The sequence below is a fragment of the Peromyscus maniculatus genome, chromosome 19 (genome assembly GCF_049852395.1).
Source record: "Peromyscus maniculatus bairdii isolate BWxNUB_F1_BW_parent chromosome 19, HU_Pman_BW_mat_3.1, whole genome shotgun sequence".
Taxonomy (NCBI): Eukaryota; Metazoa; Chordata; class Mammalia; order Rodentia; family Cricetidae; genus Peromyscus; species Peromyscus maniculatus.
Window position 1 is genome coordinate 7,765,019 of NC_134870.1, and position 9,503 is coordinate 7,774,521.

The following is a 9,503-nucleotide window of genomic DNA, read 5'->3' on the forward strand; positions in this document are numbered from 1 at the left end:
ATGGAGAGGGAGTAAGAAAAAGAGAGTTTCAGAAGGAGTCCCAGGGAACCACAAAGAAGGCATGAAGCCCTACTGTCCTGTACAATCCCCCAACAGAAGTGTATTGAGGGGTGGTGGTACAGTGCAGCAAGGACATCCTTACATTGAAATATGACACGTTGTGCAACAGGTGGAAATGACTGTGTCATCAGAAAGAGCATCCATCCCTTTGGAAGTCAGATTAAGTCTGTTGGAAGGAATTGGAATTTTAAAGCATTATTATTGCTTTTCCACCTCATTACAGAATTTCATGTTGCAATGAATTCCGAAATCTAGAAGATTAGACATCAAAATAGGAACTGTCATCACAGCCTCATAGATCACATTTAATGAAAATCCTTTTGGACAAATATTACGTTATACAAGTGTATAAATGAATAGTTACTCTAAATTTAGATATGACTATTTAATTGAATTCAAGGTGTTGGAATAAAGTCATTAAAAGGGCTCAATCTTCCAGCACTGTGAAATCCTGGCAATGAGAACACATCCTGGGTCATATCAGACCAGTTACACTGCAAAACTAGAGGGAACTTGACTCTACAAATGACATTGAAAGTGTTTTCAGAGTATTAAGGCAAAGGGAATAAAAATCTTGACGAATAAAGACAGTAACACTGACTATTCAATATGATTGTTGAACTTCAATAAAAAAGATGAAAACTAGACAATAATTATGACTATGGTGAGGAGTGGTTCTAGGGTAAAGACAGAATCCCTGTTGTAACAGTAGCCGAGGGCCTACAGGGTGGCTTATACCCAACAACCCAGTACTGACATGACGGCTTACTACTATATGTAACTCCAGTTCTAAGGAATTATAAGTCCTTTTATGGCCTCCACAGGCACTGGACACCTGTGCTCATGTGGGCAAAACTCTCGTTTGTATAAAAACAATAATAAAATTTAAAAAGAAGATAATTATAAGTTAAAATGTATCTTTTGAAAATTAGTTAGGGAGCAGAGGGATTTTAGTGGGGTGTGGAGGTTGAAACCAGAGTAAATGACTAGAAAACTGTTGCCATGTGTCTAGGCTCTAGTTGGTTTGTGACAATGCTTCGAAGTTTTTGTTTCTAATATTTGTCTTTATTTTATTTTTGTGTGTGTCTTTCTGTGTGTGTATTCCTCATATGTGAGGGTTTCAACAGAGACCAAAAGAGTGCCTTGGATTCCCTGGAACTGGACTCCCAGGGAGTTCTAAGCTAACATGTATGTGCTGGGAACAGACTTCAGGTCCTGTGGAGGAACAGCCAGTTTTCTTAATGGCTGAGCCATCTATTTAGCATCTGTCTTAAAGTTTTTATTAATATGTTTGTTTTCACACACACACACACACACACACACACACACACACACACACACACACACACACACATCCTTATGGTTCTTCCTCTAGTCCAGTGGTTCTTAACCTTCTGAATGTTGCAACCCTTCAGTACAGTTCCTCATGTTTTGGTAACCCCCAACCATAAAATTATTTTGTTGCTACTTCATAACTGTAACTTTGCTACTGTTCTGAATCATAATATGAATATCTGCTTATGCAGGATATGCAACCCCCTGTGAAAGGGTCTTTCAACCCCTATGGGTTTAGAACCCACAGGTTGAGAACTGCTGATCTAGTCTAGCTGAGGTTCAAAAGAAAGTTAAGGGAAGAATACAAGGAGTCTGTAAGTGACAGGCTTCTGAGATATAAAACTGATATAGAAACTTAGTAAAAGTCAATTGTCATATATGTTAAGGCTTCCTAGACAAAAACAGATGACAGAGATGAAAATGATTTGGATACAGAATAGTGGTCCTTTGGGTCAGGGGGAGATAGTCCAGCAAATAGAAACATTTAATGTGAACCTGGGGGACATGCGTATGATCGCTGGTACCCACATAGCAGAAAGAAAGAATCAACTCCCAAAAGATGTTCTCTGACTTCCATGTGTACACAATGACATGATACCCACATTAAATAAACTAACTAACTAACTAACTAAAAGAAGTCGGATGTAGTGGTGTGCATTTGTAATCATACACTCATAAAGCAATATGTTAGGCAGAGACAGGAGAATGGCTCCAATGGTTATTGGCCAGCTATCCTGGAGTATCTAGCAGAGAAGAAACATCAACAGAGACACTGACTGCTTCAACAAGCTGGAAGGGGAGGAGAGACTCCTGAGAGTTTTCTTCTGATCTCTTCAGGAGCAAGGACTGTGTAAGGTGTGCACTGGTACACACACACACACACACACACACACACACACACACACACACACACACGCATGTGCACAGAGAACAGACAAGGGTTCTTTCAAAAGTGGTAGGTCTAAAATTTAGGTGCCTAAACAAAACCAAAACATCTTTATGGCCTGGAAAAAGAGAAATGAAGCAGAGAGGAGAGAAGAACAAGCAATATTCAAGGAAGAGCTGGACCATCTATCTGCCCACATCTACTGTCAATTCCCGGTAAGTGAAGATGATGGAAACATCACTCATCGTGATGAGTGTAGGAGAAAAGATGCATTTCTGAGGTTCGAGAATATGGCAGGGAGACACTCCTGAAGAGATCAGAAGAAAACTCTTGGGAGTCCCTCCTCCCCTTCCAGCTTGTTGAAGCAGCCAGCGTCTCTGTTGATGTTTCTTCTTTGCTTGATACTCCAGGAGAGCTGGCCAATAACCATTGAAGCCATTCTCCTGTCTCTGCCTAACATCTTGCTTTATGAGTGTATGATTACAAATGCACAAATGCACACCACTACATCTGACTTTTTTTAAGTTGGTTTGTTTGTTTATTATTTATTTATTTATTTATTTATTTATTTATTTATTTATTTATTTATTTATTCCAATGCCTTACCAGAGACATTCTGTGTAGGGTGGAACCTGTGATCTCAAGACAGAAGACCATCCTACAGAATTGCCAGTTCTGAACCAGGCAGAGGAGAAGGGAAAATCAGACACTGGTCAGGTGGAGGAAGCATAGTGGTCAGGTAGCCAGTGAGCAGAAGAAGACATTTTAATACTGGATGTGAGCTGTGTGGAAGCTTAGTAATGCTCACACTTCTTGTCAAACCAAAGTAGGAAGGTGCTGATGGCTTAGACTGGCCTTTGCAATGCTATCACAACCGCACAGCAATTTCATTAAAACAGACTCCTGGCCTCAGAGACTCTGAGTCAGTGGATTTATGCTAGGGCATGAGAAATGAATTTCTGGAAGGTTTCTGCGGGACACTGATGCTCTCATTTGGGGACTTCGATTTTAAGAGCCCCGTTCTTGGCTGAACTGTGGAAGATAGGATGGGCAGCTTTTCTACTCCACCTTCATGTGTCTACTCAGAGGAATCCATTCTGAAGGCAGAGGGTCCACACCCTGAGAAGCTACTGAAAAAGAGAGCCTGGCATCACATGTTGAAGTATTAAGAAATTGCTAATTTTCTGAATGTGGAAAACTTTGATTTCCAAGAAAAAAATTAGCATCATCAGAAAACAGAGCTTGAGAGTTCTGAGTTCAGGCCAGCTGTAGAGAAATAAATGAGTTTACCATTTGCAGAAACAAATTTCATTACTGTGAAAGTTGGTATCCAGCCTATCATATTTAATGCAAACACCCCCACTTTAATTTATATAGACATTTAGGACTCCTGGCAAGGGAACAACTAGAAAGGTTTCTATTCTAATAGTGAAGCCTCACTGGGCAACGGTTTTCCTCTAAAGCTACATGAAAGTAAGGGGTTTCTGCAATCCAGGTGTCTGGTCTGTGACTCACCCCCTGGGCCTCCACAGACAGCAGGAAAATAGGAGTGTGTCTGAGTAGACAGCCCTTCTGAGAGCTGCAAGAACGCAGAACATCTGGGTGCTTCAGAACACTGCTCCCAGGTTCTACATCTGGACTTTGCATGAGCAGTCTGCCCCATTCACAACTCTCCCAGGAGCTTCATGTACCTACAGCAAGTATCATTCATAGGTGGGATTCTCTCCTCTAAAGATTCAGGATAAAATGTAAGATCCCCACCCTCCAATCAGGTGACACTTTCATTTAGGCATCCTGTGGGTTTTGCCTCTTCAATTCTGTACTGGTTTGCTCCTAAATTAGACTGTGAATCTTTACTTTTTACATTTTCCTTTTACTGACAAGATCTATGTCAATAATTTATAACTTTCACAACACTGAGCACACATTCATGAGATTTAGCTGAAATGAATGTCTTGTATGTTCCCTATTCTCTGCATACCCTTCGCATCTCAAAACCAGCCGTTCTCTGGCATGAGTCTCCACTGCAAGTAACCAATGGAGAGTCAATAACTTTCTCAGGGCACATGTGTTTAAAGGTTTAACCTGGTCTACACGTCTTTCTCTGAATTCTGAACCATGGATTTTTGCTCTCTGACCTCAACTTGTTGCATCTATGTACCCAGCATTTCTTTTTTTTTTTTTTTTTTTTTTTTTTTTTTTGGTTTTTCGAGACAGGGTTTCTCTGTGTAGCTTTGCGCCTTTCCTGGGACTCACTTGGTAGTCCAGGCTGGCCTCGAACTCACAGAGATCCGCCTGGCTCTGCCTCCCGAGTGCTGGGATTAAAGGCGTGCGCCACCACCGCCCGGCTTTTTTTTTTTTTTTTTTTTTTTTTTTTAAATGTGTAGTCCAGGCTGAACTCGAACTCAAGATCCTCCTGCCTCTGCCTCCTTCAGCAAATCCTACCGGTGCGCGCCACCACAACCGGCTACCCAGCATTTCTTATTGCTCTCAATTCATCCTAAGTGCAGACCAAACACCCCATAGACATTTCCAAAAGAACTGCAATCCATTTGATTTCTCATTTTGTCTCCTACTGAGCACTGTAGCGTGTTCTGAGTAATGTTTTAGCTCTTGTATGGGACACTAAACTTAAAAAACTTGTTTTTGAGATTGTTATTTGTACGATTATGGAAAATTTTCCAAATCAAGGAAGACAGTGGATGAAGGTTGTTAGCAGAAAGTAGTAAAATCAATTCTCTCCTCCTCCTATCTGCATCAGACACAATATTTAACCCACAGAGATTTTCTTCAGGGGAATTGTCTGTCTCCTGAGGATTCCATCCTCTACCCCACAGCTACCTCCTGCCCATTCTATAGAGGTTTCTTTCTTTCTTTCTTTTTTTTGTTGCGGGGGTGGGGTGGGGTGGGGGGGTGGTGGAGGGACACAACTTTCCTCCAAGTACAGGGCCCTCCTTGAAAATTTTCTCTATTAAATTTATAAAAGAAAATGGAAAATTGATTTTTTTAAAAAAGCAGAGGAATTTAGCTTACTTTGTCTTATCTTATTTCCCCAGAACCTTATATTTAAAAAATCCCATCTTAGTACTTTATTATTTTTTTTTTCAAGCCAAAGAGTCAAGTATTTTGGGTAGAACCCCTCACAGGTTGAGACATGCCTACATAAACCATCTTAAATCTTGAAAAAGTGCAACCACTTCATCACTTAGGGAGAAGACCTGCAAAATGTGTTTCAAGAAGGCTGAGTGGTCAAACTGTGTGCATAAAAATCACAACAGAATGGCACATTGTTGACCACAGGTGACAAAAGGGTGCACTTCTGCCCATGTTAGGGACAACCAAGTCCCTTGGCTGTGTTTGTTTACTCCATGACATATAGAAAAGATATTCTTTTGATCAATAGCTGGGTAACAGTTCTCAGTGGCATGTTAATTTGCTTTGAAAAGGGAGCAGGCACATCTGGAACAGCAGCTGCAATTGGAAATTTCCTGATTATGTTTGCACTAATTCTCTGTCTTTCTCCAAGGCAATTTATTTTTGGCCATGGGCACATAATAAAATGGACATGATTGGGATCCTATATCTGATATATCTAGTATCTAGTCTTCCTTAGTGGAATGAATCTGTGCCACCCCCAATTTAATTTACTACTTGGCAAGGGGAATTAGTTCCAAAGGCTAAGAATCATCCTTTCCTAATATGCCCAGGGTCAAAACACCAATGTTGGTATTTGGCATAAGGAGGGACTTTTGTTCACTATGACTTTAGAAATGCAGGAAATTGCTTTACTTTATAGAATTTCTAGTGGTGTTGTTGCCTATAAGACCTTTAGAGAGACCACTAGGGATATTTACAGTTTACTGTTTTGGCAAAGACAAAGGGAATTTGGCATTCTCTTCATTTCTGAGGATCTGAATCTGGAGATTAGATGAGAGACTTTCATTCTCAATTGTACCATTAATGTATGAAATTGTGAATATCAAGTAGTTGGTATGCAGCTAGTTCAATGGGAATCATAATATATTAGCCTAATCCAATGTCTCTGCACCTTAGTTACTTTGAGCTTTGCCTTATCTGCTTCCCACCTTAGGGATTATGTATGCTTTGTCTTAGACCTTCAAGTTTAGTTGAGTCACTTGGCTTCTGTTACTGTCAAGGATCATGTTACCCTTAGAGGATTTCAGAAACACATTTCAATGGAGTTACTTCCTGCAATCACTCTTGTTTTCAGTAATATATGCCTTAGTACTTTGATGGAAGGATATCTTTTGAGTCTTTTCTGGTGATAATAATGATGGGATAAAGGACCAGATACACTTAACACATCAACATTAAAACTTTCTTTGGATATCTCCACTGACATTGTACCACAGATGGTCTAGTACTCAATCATATTTAACTTTGACCACTCTTGAGTCCAGATTTGAGTTTATTGTCCCACTAGTCAAGTAAGTCATGATTGTTTTCTTTTGTGGGTGGGGGTTGAGACAGGATTTCTCTTTGTAGCTCTGGCTGTCCTAGAACTGTCTCTGTAGACTAAACTGGCCTCAAACTCAAAGATCCACCTGCCTCTCCCTCTGGAGTGCTGGGATTAAAGGTGAGAGTCACTATGCCTAGCCTATGATTGTATTCTTGAATATCAAATATCTTAAATATGGATTGTATAGGAAGTACAATGATATGAATGAATGCTTCTTTGTATAATCTCTTCTTTGTATAACTGTAAAAATTTATTTATAGAATTCTTTTCCAGTTTTCTGACAACAGAAGTTAGCAGAAACTTCCATATTTTTCTGTGTGAGCTATCTCCTCCAAATGAGACTTCATAGCTATCATTTGATGTCTGACTCTAGTACTGAGTCTGGAAGCACAAGGTAAATGCTTCAAGTGCAGTTTTTCTGGCTCCTTCTACCTCCTTTAAAGTACAGTAGAATTTGGAGGCTAAATTCCTTTGGGCTTCACCCAAAATCCACATTGTTCACCAATAGGGCCTTAATTTTCATCTAAGAGGCTAAACAAGATTGTGGCTTCAATGTGTTTTATAATTCTGCAATGCACTTAAGCAGAGTGGAGTTCAGTGTTCAAATGCATTGTCCCTGTATTTAGCTGCAAGAACGAGACAAATTTAAAGAGCTCTTTGTTTTTAGATCATGCCTTGAGTTTAAAATTTAAAACTTGCACTGTTTGGTATCTGCGTATGTAGTGGTTCAATGAGGACAGAGAACCACCCCAGGATTTCTGCAAGGGCCATCTACAATCAGATATTTAATCACAGCATTCTCATTGTCTTCCAGATCTTGGTATTTTAGCAGACACTTCATTCAGGCACTACATCTAAAACAATACTTAAACGTACTTTTTCAGTTTTAGCACAGATCACAAATAACTCATCCTTCACTAGCATTAATATTTTTAATTTTAATCTCTAAACTTAACAAGGCACAAGATAAGCTATTGCAGATTTCTTCATGGAAACAAAATCTGTTTCTTGGGATCATTTTCAGTGTCAACCGCTGTTTCAGAAGGCATTAATAGAAGAAAGCCATGGTTTAAACTATTTCAGACATGAGAGAATTTAACACAAGATGTTTGGTGCTTCCCTAGCTGCTAGGATGCCCTGCCTAAGCAAAGGCCAGGGAATATAGAGCCAGAAGCAGCTTGCCGAGGGCGAGGGAACCCCTAAAGCCTCAGAAAACGTCACCACTAGCCACACTGTCTATAAAACCAAAATATTTTTATAGAGAAACAATCAGAGATCACTGCAAAACCTCTAACTTGCACGTTGACATAAGTTCAGTGATACACATTCTGCTTTCTCCTTTCTGGCTTTCAAATGCCTCGTAAGTACTTCCCATCGGAAGAAAAGTCTCACCTGGAGTTAGGCTGACAAAGGATCCATCTACATGGATTAGGGAGGGTCAGAGGGAGGAAGCCATGCTGGGTGGCAGGAACCATGGAGAGCTTTGTCAAGGCTCTGGCAGCATAATAAGCCTTTCTGGTACAGTCTGAAATAGTCTTATAACTTGGTACAAAAAATGATATATTATAGGTGTTTATATATTTTAACTTCATGTAATACACAGTAGATGCTGATGTTTCAAACTAACACAAAACAAGAACTGCCGCAGCCTAAGACACTCATTTTAAGTTTGCTTCTTGTTCATATAATTTTGCCATAGGGGAAAAAAAATGAAAACCTATGTCTTGACTGAGTACAATGATTAAAGAAATGCAGAATAGAATTTTGTGTATAATAGCAACATTGAAGAGAAATCTAATGGAGCAGGGGTTTTAGAAAGATATCTTATTTTTTTTATTTTTTCTTTAACCTTGAGAGATGTTTACATCATCATTATAGTATATAATGAAATCCTATACCTACCCCTCTATATAACTGCTTCAGCTCGCCCTATAGCATGACGCTACCCAGCTTCATGCCTTGTTTTCAGAGTTAGTTTTATAATCCATCAAACCCAGTTAGTGCTGCCCATATATGCACGGGCGTTGGGCCATGCCCTACAGTGTGGGTATTATTATATCAGTGGACACATCCTCAAAAGAGAGTGCTTGTCGCCTCTTAGCAACTATCAACTGCCATAGCCATTCAGGAAGGGGCAACAGCACAGAATAAAGAAACAAAGGTGGCATGTAAGTGGAGTAAGAAGATGAAGCCTCTGACATTTGTAATTAATGAAGAAAAGTCACTGTTCGTTGGAAATAATCAAAATGTGAATCAAATTTCTTCTGGTTTCATATTTCTCTCTTACCTCTCAGGAAAAGGAATATTGAAACATGTTTGCGAGTAATAAGATGATATTCCATAAAGATGTACTAATGCTCCTAATATATGTAAAGCTAATTTGATAATTCATAAAATCTTTTAAACCATGTAACATAACACAGTACATGAAAAGATATGTACCAAATAAATATATTTTTGAATTTGTGAATAATAATGTGGGCTGTGTATTTAAAAAACTTCCAAGAAGTTACTAAACAGGCAAGCCAATGTTATCTATCTATCTATCTATCTATCTATCTATCTATCTATCTATCTATCTATCTATCTATCTATCTATTTTTACTTTCTAGAGCTTTATTGGGAGAGAGGAAGAGAGAGAGGGAGAGAGGGGAAGATGGGGAAAGCAGGGCGGGGGCGGGGGAGAGCAAATTTTTTTTTTTTTTTTTTTGAGACAAGGTTTCTCTGTGTAGCTTTGTGCCT